This window comes from Hetaerina americana, unplaced genomic scaffold (genome assembly GCF_022747635.1).
Source record: "Hetaerina americana unplaced genomic scaffold, ioHetAmer1.1.p SCAF_49, whole genome shotgun sequence".
Classification (NCBI taxonomy): Eukaryota; Metazoa; Arthropoda; class Insecta; order Odonata; family Calopterygidae; genus Hetaerina; species Hetaerina americana.
In genome coordinates, this window is record NW_027287084.1 from 1430783 (window position 1) to 1443498 (window position 12716).

Genomic DNA, 12716 nt, shown 5'->3' on the forward strand with positions numbered 1-12716 from the left:
CAAGGAAACACCTGAAGTAACTTCTACTGCATTTGAGCTAACTCCATCTATCACTACTCTTTGAACCCGACCATTCAAAAAGTCTTTAATCCAAACCCGGATATTTTTATCTATGCCATATGCCTCTAGCTTTGTGAATAGTTTACTATGTGGTACTTTGTCGAAGGCTTTCTTAAAATCTAGAAAAGTCGCGTCCACTGGAACATTGCTCTCTCCCGAAATAAGAATATCATGAACAAAAAGCCCAAGTTGTGTCTCGGAGGATCTACCTTTTCAGAAACCATGCTGATTTTTCATTAATAACTTCTGATTATCGAAGTGTATCACGATCGAAATAGCAACTATATTTTCCATAACCTTGCACCAAATGGATGTGAGGGAAACAGGTCTGCAACTTCTCGGTTCCTCCTTGTTTTTAAATATTGGTGTTACGTTAGCCGTTTTCCAATCTTTGGGAACCTTGTGCTCTACCAGCGACTTCTAAAAACTATTATTTCTTCATATGGCGCAATCTCCGAAGCTATATCCTTAAATATACGAGCGGATATTTCATCGGGCTCGGACGATTTTTTAGGCTTAATCTTTTTCAGCAAACGCTCCATTCCATTATATGATATTTCAATTACGGGAATGGGTTGACCGGCACGATTTGGTAAGCTATCGAGGGTATTCTGTGAGATATCAGGGAAGACGCTTTGAAAGAAGAAATTAATAAGTTAGCCTTTTCCAAACTGCTGGTTACTCTTTCGCCTATATCATTTTTGAGTGAATAAACTATACTTATTTCCCTGAACTTCTGTGACGTACGACCGATGCTTTTGGATTCTCTTTCAAATTTTCCGCTAACCTTTTTCCTTTTGAATTCCCTTTACGCTTTATTAAATTAATTCTTGGCATTCGCCCTAGATATCTCATAATCATAAGTGGTTTTATTCTTTTTGGCGCTAGAGACATCATCCCTAATATTTTTCATCATGGCGTGACCTAGCCTTTGACGTAGTAATGCCTTTCGAACAGCCGCGTTGTACCATCTAGATTCCGTATTATCTTTTATACGGGGAATATGTGGACAAACTAACAAAAAATTAGGATTTATTAGAAGAATACGGGGTAAATGTGAAGAAAAGGTCAAAGAGAAATGTTGTATTTCGCTGGTTAGGCCTCATTTCGAATATGCTTCAAGTATACGGGATCCGCACGAAGTTGGATTGATTGCCGAATTGGATCGCGTGCAGCGTAGAGGAGCTAGGCTGGGATCCACTCACGGAGCGAAGGTTAAATTACAGATTAAATCTCCTACATAAATTGAAAAGGTGTCTCTTCAGCAATGATGTTGAAAATGTACTCATATCATTTCCCCCTCGTACGACGGTAGGCGAGATCAGGTCAATAAAATTAGAGAGATTAAGTGCAGAACAGATAGATTTAAGATTTTTTTTTTCACGAACAATAAGGGATCAGAATAACATTGTCTGACCGCGGAAGCGGTAAACATATTCGGGTCAAAATTAGTCTGGTTTGTATTCACCCCTGCCACACACCCTAGCCATGGCAGGGTAATAAAGAATACAGAAACATTTCTTTTGTATTCGAGTGGCATTTTCAGTAAAGTCTCAGACCATTTAGGGGTACATGATCATAATTTTATTTCTCATAACTGCATTTAATAAATCCACCTGTCCTCTCTATTCTCGTATCATTTTCTCAGTTTGAGGTGGACCAAAGCGCCTTTCAACTGCCTTATTTCAATGTTCTGAAGGGTAATTCACAACTTAAAGTTTAAAAGCAATACTGTGTGACAATTTTCTCTCTTAAGATCCCATAATAATTATGTTTATTGATCCGTTAGGTCATATATACATGATCTTGTCAGGAGACTAGTATTGGCACCATCTATGATAAGGATAGTATAGATCGGAGCTTTTTAGACAGAGTCATGGATACAAGTGAAGAAATAAACGGGCAGATAGGAAGACAAGTAATTAACCTTTTAATTGGTGGGTTAAAAGAGCTTGTGGAGGAAATATTTAGAGATATTGGGATGTTCAAGATCATTAGAGACCCTCTCAAACCTACCTTAGAGAGGTAAAATATCTTGAATAGTAATTCCCACTTTGAAAATTAGCGACACTAAAGTCAGTAGTCAGTAACTACTATATAGATATGTTCAGCTCCCCAGGCAATATAGAATTTTTTGTTTTGACTTAGATAGATTCAAGTAGACGAACGCGCCACGCGAAATGAATTTGTCGGACTACGCCTGCTTCCACGAGCTCATGGTCTGGAATCCAAAAGGTTCGGTGAAAATACGATCGCCTTTGATAGAACTCTCCTTCACTTCCGCTAGTCGCGTGACTCCTAACATCCGAAGCAAAATAATATCCAGCTATACACCAGTTATAGGGAAACCCGCGATGGAGATTACGGAAGTAGAAGAAATATGAAGATACGAAATCTGATCGCTATAATAGGACGAACCTTGAACTTTAAAGAGTGATTTTGCCGCAGGTTCTCACCGCGCGAGAGACGCATTAGTTGAGAATTTGTAATCGGAAAATCTTGAAGGTCGTTGTACGATGCGCGCACGCTTTGGAGGTCATAGAAAGAGAAAACTTGGGGATTCCCCATTCATACACTGAGCTAACCAAGCTCCACTTTCGTTTAAGTTCTTCTCTGAACTTAGGGCGTATTTTAAGAAGTTCTCTTCGTCATAATCCCGATGCACATCGATCTTACCCCAACCAGTCCATGATAATAAAATTGGTAGTACCCCAAACCAAAAGGTACTTCTACTTTTCAACCCCACGAACAGTTATTTCATTTAGAATCTCTAGGGTGTCTCAGAATGGCCGTAAATAAGAACCTACTCCTCCATTCCCATAGAAATATAAGACTAATAAGTAAAATTTCACCACACGAGTAGTTTTCTCAGGCATGTGAATTTTCACACAATGTGGCAACATTGCGCGTGGTTATAACTCAAGAACTCGTTTATTTGTTTTTCAGGATAAAATTACGTGACGACGCCAATATAGCGTGCGTGCCGTTGAATTTTCCTAAGGTAACGCCCCTAAATCATGAGGGAAAAGAAGCCCCATGAGACTGCAACTTGTCAGTAAACCAATTTATCTACAGCCAGTCGTCGCCTCATTAGGTCACTTCCTCGAACAATTTAATGGAAAGAGTGACAGGAAAGTTGAGAGTGCCTGTAACACAAATGAATACGATAGTGTTTCTCTAAAATAGGTAAAGTTAACATTGATTTTTGATCAAAACATGACTTCATTCATATCAAACGCTCAATTTTCCATGTGAAATTTTGTCGTAGTATAGTATAGTAGTAGTAGTAGTTTTATTTTTTGGGGTAGGTCGACAGTTATAGTAATTTTACCCAATTTTGTCTCTTTAAATTTCAGTACATCACTTTTTCTGAATATATTAATCATCTGCTTCGATCTGGGAACATCTATTTAACTTCACGCAAACGTTAGGATCTTACACGGTAATTCCGGAACTCTCGATTTCCTAATTGCATATTAAAATAGTACCAATATATTATTGTCACCATAGTAACAAATATTATTGGATAGCAGTGTCGGCAAATGAGCATGTAACTCATGGGTGGGTTACACACGTGAGTAAAAAGCATGAGTTATCTCTTAATAGTATGCAATCCTTAAGATACCAGAGAATGGAGCATTCAAACTGATTGAATTATATAGGCAGAATCAGATGAATTATGACACTTTTCTGTTGATACCTTAACCCCGATTTCATCAATTTATTTATGAACCCTGCAAGCCACCGCTATGGTGTGTGGCAGGGGGTGAGTACACACCAGAATAATTTTTACCCAAAAATGACCCTACCGCGGTCGGACAATGTTATTATGATCCCCTATCGTTCGTGGAAAAATGGCATCTTAAATCTATCTGTTCTATATTTAATCTCTCTAATTTTATTAACATGATCTCTCCTACCGTAGTACGATGGGTAAACTTTCGAACAGAAGGAACAACTGCTCACGGGAATTGTTACTAGCATAGACACGAAGAAGCGATTCGGTAAAACGTATGCATGGAGTGTTACTTTTCTATAGATTTGAAAGCCAGAGTAACGAATATCAAGGACGATGGATATGTGGTGCCACCAAAGAATGATAAAAATTGTATGGATAGGCAATAACAAGTGAATAAGTACTTCAAATAGTTGGTGAAGAGAGAAGCCTATGGAGCACACTTAGCCGAAGACGGAAATTATTCGGACATCGTACTCATGATGCATAGCCTATCGCTTACTGAATGCCATAATAGGAGAAAAATGGCGAGGAAGAACTTTTGAGGAAGGCCAAGGATGAAATTTGAGATGCAAATCACGGAAAATGCCAGTGCAAAGAGCTATGAGGGAATTGAGAGAATGGCACGGAACAGGATAGTTTGGAGAGCTGCTACTAACCAATCCCGAGTTGATAAACCGTAAGGATGACACTTCTGACGGCTGCAGAGCAACAAAACGCATTCTTTCGCACTTTCTTGTATGGTAGGATTACTCCTCGGGCTTGTTTTTTATAGTTCTCCGAATTGTACGCCCCAATTTTAATATAGCTGGCATTCAGTTTAGAAATAAACGGAAGTACTAATAATAGAATTGCATAAAATTTAATAGCGCAATGAAATTGAACTGCCACTTTGGTTCAAATACATTTATTTCCATGTCCTTTAGATTCGTTCACAATAATAATATTATTTGCCATGGATAAAAACTAAAGCCAACCCATTTCATAAATTCCCATTTCCGACTTCTTTCCATCAAATAAGCTATCTCTCGTCTAGATTTTCCTACAATTTTTGGTATCTGATTACGAATTTTTTATGGATCATCCTTTACCGCCTTGCTTGCCAATGGTATCATTGAAGTTAATCTTACCATAGTTTTGATTTATCCCCGGCCTGGTTGCGCAAGGGCCGTCTAGTACACGCGAACTGATTTAAATACTGAAGGGATCGTAGTGTCTTCGGGAATTCACAATTCTAATGCCAAACTCTTATGATTTTTTTAAATTCGCCATTTTTTCATTTTTCCCGATATATTTTCATAAATTGAGGAATTCCCAACTTTTCCCGATTTCCCCGACTGAGTGCGTATGTTCCTGTAGCAGCATACGCTTTCTTACAGGAACACTTTTTGGGCTCAATTCCGCACCATTTTGGTTTATCATTGACCAAAGCTATTTGAAGTCAATCTCACTTAATAGTTACTGAGTGGTAAAAAGGTGGTACCGCTGAAATTCCTCCTACTTATCTTATTCGTTAAACCGCACATCAGGGTAGTATGCCAGTCACTGTGCCGCCTGTAGGGGAAACAGTCGAGATTGCCTTTATATCTAAGAAATATTATTATTTTCGTGGAAAACCGAACATTCTGATTTAATTCTATGTATAACGGGGGAAAATTTCACTGTCAGAAAAATGTTAAAATGTCCGAAAAGGTCATCCGGGAGTTTGCATTCGGCAAAACGTGCCTTAATCATTTCACCCGGCAAAGCAGATCTTGAAATTTGTCGACTCAACTTTTCCACAAAATACCTGTGTAGTCAAGGCTGTTTCCATAAGAAATAGCAATTTTTCGCACACAGACTTTCGCTTTGAGTTAGTTAAACATTTTTCTTAGGCAGATTTTTTACGAAACAATTAATTTGATTGTTTCCTGTATTAAAGCCATCATACTATAAATATCCAATATAGGCGTTCGTGATATTTCCACAAGTTTTTTTCACCGTCGCCTTATCTAGAAGCTTCATCGGTCCCAAGTGAAGTTTGTCATCCATCGTTTATTCTACGAGTACAAAAGTATATATACTTACGAGCATAACTCATGTCCGAAAAGTATCCGACCTGTGTTTTTTTATTACGAGGGTGTTGTGCATAACAAATGTGCATCAAGAGGTCAGAAGATCAACAAATAATATTACACTGAAGTTCTGAAAAGATTGCGTCATGCCGTGAGAAGAAATCGACCACGTCTCTGGTCAAGCGGTGACTGACTTCTTCACCACGATAACGCGCCAGCGCATTCATCGAACCTTATGCAGCAATGTTTGGCGAAACACACGATTGTACAGCTTCGCCAGCCTCCGTACAGTCCCGATATAGCTCCCTACGACTTTTGGATGTTCCAAAAATTGAAAATGGCGCTCAAAGGAAAGCGGTTCGCCGACATCGAGAAGATTCAGAGTAATGCACCGCGCGAGCTGAAGGCCATTACAAAATCTGCGTTCGAGGACTGCTTTATGATGTGAAAGCTCCGCTGGGAGCGTTTGGTTCGACCAAATGGGGACTACTTAGAAGAATGCCTCGGCCCGCATGATGAAGATTAGCACCAATGCAGAGATATGAATGCAGGTCGGATAGTTTTCGGACATGAGTTACACAATTTTTGTCATTCAGACAAATTTTCTCCTGTAGGATTGAGGTACCTTATATCGTATTTATCACTCTAAATACGAGTATATATGTACATATCCCAACGCTTCAGATTAAATTACCATTTTTTCGCGATAAAATTCTAATTATTAATGGAATAGCAACTAACGTCTTATTACAGCAGTGACCTTAATTAAGATTACACTTCGGACTTTCGAACAATTTAATAGCTATACTATTAATGATTATGGTTATTATTATTCAATATTCTACAATATTAACTGCTGGTGTTTTTCAAATGCCTTTGATTTCAATTATAAAATTGACTTAATGGATTCTAAGAAAAAATGTTGACTATCTGTAGCTTCAGTTTAGCTGAATTCTTCTAAAAACCCGAAGGTTTTACAGCGAGGTAGATGGAGCATTTCCTGTGCGTGACTAAATATTTTCAGTATTTTCTGGGCGCACAAAAGAAAAGGAAATAATTTGTATAGCTAAAAAATCAGTAATATTTAGTGCAATTTTATTAACTCAACAAATATTGAAATAAAATATAGCTTTAACTCGTATGAAACAATTTTCCCCGGAAATAGTACAAATACCCATTACATAAAAATGGAATGACACTATTTCTGTACTTCACAAGTTTTTCATATATTTGTAAAGCATTTTTTTTAATTATTGGTATCATCTCCACGGACGTAGTTAAGTAAAAGTCTCCATGTCCCATTCTGCTTCTATCACCGTAATCACCACGTAAATACTTTGAAAATATGCTTACCATTAACTGATTACATATTTAACGATTGTTGCTGTATTTTTCACACATATCTCAGGAAATTCTGAACTCCGGTGGCAAATTTCTCGACACTTAATCTTAAAATAAGCCGACTGCAAATTTTGGTCGTCACCAATGCACGACATATGTGTCGGCCAAATCTTTAGATGTGGCCTCCAGTAGTTGTTTATTTCATAGACTGATTTTTGATCTGGCAACAAGCTTCCTTCTCACCCCAAAAGCAACAAAACTTTCATCTGGTTTGGAGGTAACTATCCTGAAGGCTCATGAGCCCAAAATTATTCCAAGGTAGGTCTTTTCGGACTCCGAAAACAACACAAGAAACAATTTTATCCATTTTTTACAGAAATTGAGATAATACATAGTCTTCATAAGATTTTTGAACTGATGAAGTAAAATAGCTTAGGGAGCAATGTTCTGCGATAGTGCATACTTCTCATAGTGGTGGGCTCAGGGATGATCAGTGTGAACCAGCCTCTGAGTTACAGCGAGCTCATTGGAAAATATTTTGATAACCTTAGTAGCTCTTCATATCATTCAGTTTTCTTTTCCTTAGCTAATTGCACTACTTGTATATACCGGCATAAACTATTGTATGATTCTAACGTCTTCAAGAGCCGTAATTGCTTTCAAGTTTGCAAACTCATACTCACGTTTTTCCCATAATTGAATGTTGCCTTTCAATATAAATCATTATAATTTACAAAGGAGTAAATAGTCTTATTTCCTAGAGAGAAAGAGAAATAGCGGGCAAGCAACGTTTTATGAATCGAGTTTTATTCTTCTGGTCATAGTCTTGAGAAGTATCCTAATTAGGTGATCCGTTTATATTGCATGAGAATAATGCATTGCCATGCGTGAAACTGGCAAGGAAAAAACTCATTCTTTCGCAGGGCGAGAAGGAAAATAACGAATGAACACTACATAGGTTACTGGAACCCAATGTACCTCGGCTCGTGACAGGAAGAAGAATAGGCCCTCTCATATACGTAAATATCTTAACGTGGAATGAGGAGTAACGACTTTTCGACCAGAATAGTATTCAGTGTATCCAGTAGAATATATATTCATAAATGAGGAATGTTGTGACGGATTATACAATATAGGCGATTATACCTTGCGGTGGAAACTACCTATCCTCACCTAAGAGGCTCAACTGTCCATTTTCTCCCCTTCAAACTGCGCCTCTTCCTATACAGGTATCTCTGTGACTCAGTCGAGTTATTCATCGTTTTGCCCTGCGCCGCGGTCCCTTCCTCACTACAGCCCACTCACCTGTGTGAACGTCGAATCTCACTGAACCTCTTCCGCGACAACAGAGTACACCCCATTCTGCTGGCAAGGTTCCACATCCTTGAAGATTTTAATCCGTGTATCACGGCGTAGAATAGTAAGACATTACCAGCTACCCACTATTATGTTTAATTAGCGTTACCTTAGATATATACCCACAATAAGGGCATTATTTCATGCCGACTACCACATTAATCGAAGACTATTAAAATTGAAAGTTAAAGCTTTTAAGAACTGAAGGATTTATTAAAAAAATATTTTTCTTCCGAATTAAAAGAATTTAGACTACGCTTTAGTTTTAAGGTTGCATGTTTCCTAACGCTTTTTTCACTTCCGGCGTAAATAACCAGTTGCACTTAGCCTTTCATTGCTACTTAGTAAGTTAATTTAGATCGCAACTTCTAAGAGACTGATTAATGGATCAGAGAAGATACACTTCCGCGAATTCAGACTATTGCCAAAAGCAAAAATGCATGCGAAAAATGAATGCCGGTCACCAGATTGTTTCCCCGACTAGAAAATTCGGTCCCTCACTTGCCGCTCTCGTGAGTTTGAGGTTTTCCCCTTTCTATTCTAGTGTCGATAGGAGTATTTTTGAGTAGAATTTTCACTATGAGTTTTAACTTTCACGAGAGAGTCAACGGTTTTTCACCACTAAATAGGAAGCAAGTGTTGAATCATCCAAAGATAAATGCAAAATATTTCCAGAGATCAAAATATTTTCACCCTGCTCAAAAAGCTCTACTATATCGTATTTATATAAGCGTTTCAAGGCGTTGAGTCAAGATTGTGTAAAGTCTCAATACATTATTTCCATTTTACAAGCCATTTTCAATTTGAAGAGTCTCAAGGAAAGAACTGCAGGCATCTCAAACATGCAGATGAAATTCTGTTCAAGAGAGTCCCCAATTTCAGGCACTAGAGCATTGTTTTTGGAAGGCCGAGGTCAGCGATTCTCATCGCATTACACCGATGAAACGTTCCGCCGCAGAAGATGATCATCTAGCGGATCGAGTCTTTCTACCTAATGAGCTAATCTAATAGGGAATTCATTTAAATTAGACGTAATCGTGGCGCAATGTGTGATTGCATCCTGGAGCCCACTGTGTTTGAAGTCGCGTGCGAATGAGCGGCGGTCGTTCGATATGACCAGTCAGTTCTGAGTGAGCCATCGTGGCTTGGGAGTTTGAAGTATTGTTTTATTGAGTGTACTAGCGTGGTTTTTGTACTGAGAGTGATTGAAAGACCACTTCAAAATTAAATACATATTACCTTTGTCAAAGAAGAGTACTTTAGAGACTACTTTTTCTTGACGCGATTATAGAATTCAAATTCCACATAATTGATATTCTTTGTGATACAACGTACGTACTTCTCACCTAAATTTTCTTTTTCACTTTTTTACTCTAATACTTTTATATATTCCAATTTATTTTATTCTACAAAGCGCAAAAGAAAATGAGCAAAATAAGCCAAGAAAGTGATTGCAAGCGCGAATTCAATAAATAGTGGGAAAATGAGTGGCTATTTATAGCAAATTCATCAAGGAAACTGTTTTGCATTGTTTATGAAAGTATTCTTTCGCATAATAGAAAACAAGATTTTAAGAGACACTATACAACAAAGTATCAGACTAATACAGAGGAAAAAATTAAGCTCGTCCTTAGGACTGAGTTACGAAAAGAATATGTAATTAAGAAAAAGGGAGAAATCAGAAGAAAACAAAATATATTTGCTAAAGTAAGTAGTGAAGACTTGGCGATGACAGAAGCGTCATATGAAATTGATTTAGAATCGGCGAAAAAAAGAAAACCTTTTCTTTTGGAGCCGAAATTGCTAATCCTTGTCTCCTAATATTTGCACGCCATCTTGGTAATAAAGTTTTTTTAAAGGAAAGCAGACGAAATTGCTATATCATGGCAGGCAGTAACGAGAATTATCGAGCAACTCTCCAAGGATATATCTCAGCAACTGTAAGATCTTGTCCATTTTTGTACTTTATTTTCTCTAGCTTCGGATGAATCAACGGGCATATGTAATATTGACCAGTTAAACATTTTTATAGAGGAATTGATGATGATTTTAATATCTTTGAGGAACTTGCCAGTGTGGAGTCATTGCATGGTAAAACAAGAAAATCAGACATACTTGAAAAGATGAAATCATACCTAGAAGATCTAAAATTATACTATAACAAACTAATCAGTGGGTGTACTGACGGCTTTCATTACCAGGTGAACATTTACCAAATCCAAGAAAATATGCAAAAAGATACATACACGTATGTCGCTTTGGAACGACACACCGATGTGAACAGCCATTTTCATCCATGAAATTGATTAAAAACAAAACAAGGTCGCGAATAGAATTGTAAATTTGAAGAACTCTCCGCTGCTTTATGCGGCAAATTTTTCACCAAACATTAAAAAACTAGCGAAATCCAAGCTGGCGCAAAATGTTTAATAAAGTTAAATTTTGTGCTGTAATAGATATTGTTTTTCGTATAATAATTTATCCACTTAAAGCTATTTATTATATCAATAAGCACACTTTTATTAACCCTTCTATATAATGAAATGCGTTGCAGTAGCCAACCTTAAGAGTGACTTTGGTTAGTAATATGGAAGCTGCAGTAATTACTCAATTAGAGAACTACGGTAATTGTTGGGAAGGTTTTTGCTTTTGACTAAAAACCTCTTGAAAAGCTCAAGAGGTGTTGTGAAATTTATATATGAATTTATTAAGAAGCTAAAAATAATGTGCAAGTGAAATATGAAAAAAACTTTGGGTAAATTGTTATTGGTTTGGTGAATTTTCGATATAAAGCGATATTCCATTCAGTAGGAATTATACTAACCATAATTACAAAATCATAAAGTATTTCAACCTTGTTTTAGCTCCGCAAAAATAAGTTTTGACATGTAAAAAAGATACATTATGCATCCTTCAAAACTGCAGACGCTTATGGGTAAGACTGGTTTTAGAATTTAATTCAGTTATAATTAGGCCCGGGATATGGTACGCAAATATGCATACACACACATACATATATATAATATGTGTATATACATATATATAATATATACATAATATAAATATAATATATACATAATATAAATATAATATATACATAATATAAATATAATATATACATAATATATATATAATATATATTATACATATCATATACATATAATATATGTGTGTATATGTATATTTGCGCACCATATCCCGGTCCTAATCATAACTGAATTAAATTCCTATATATATATATATATATATATATATATATATATATATATATATAGAGAGAGAGAGAGAGAGAGAGAGAGAGAGCGGTGTGACCATACAGTGGTAAAGCTTTCGGTTTACTCCCACCGGAGGAAGGCCCCGGGTTTTAATCCTTGGTGATATCTTTCGACAATTCAACCTAATATCTTAGCGTTACATTTTTCTGGTCACCAGAGCTCAGCAGAAAACCGCAAGGAGAGTAAGTGGGCCTGAAAGTATAAGTTTCACGCGCTTTAGGCCTCAGCTGCGGTTGAGTTCCATCCCCCAATTATCAAAACCAATCTTCGGGTTGATTATATTGGTGGTGGATTGAGGCCCGATTAGAAAGAGCATATAATGGCTTTGAATGAAAAAAAGTGCTGAAAATGTCATTTTATGCGCAAACGTACATTTTTATATCTAAAACTAGGATTTATAGCATTCTGTCGACATGGCAGTTTTTATGCAATTCATATAGTAAAGACGAAAAATATGGCATAACACAAATTTTCTATAAATGCTGGTTCATCTAAAACCTTCCACGTCAAATGGCGACTCCAAGGCCAAGGGTTCGAATTCCGTCTCGGACCAAGAGGCTGTGTTTTTCCAAGGATTTTTAACTACCGTCAAATGCCTTATCCTTTGGAATACTTAAATACCGAAATCTACAACAATTATTATAGCCATGAAGGGTTCAAGAACACAGCGCAGGATGATATCTGTTGACAAAATAATTTCACAATCACCATTAAAGAGAATCAGTAAACTAGTGTTCCGCTATTTCATTGACATGGTAAAGTAGTACTACTTGTATTTAGTTTCTCCATGTATTTTTCTCGTAGATGTGGCTTTAATCGGTTCAAAATTGTATCGGCCGTGATATATAGAGTCACAGATCTTCGACATGGTGCTCCATCTGAAGTCTTTCGCAT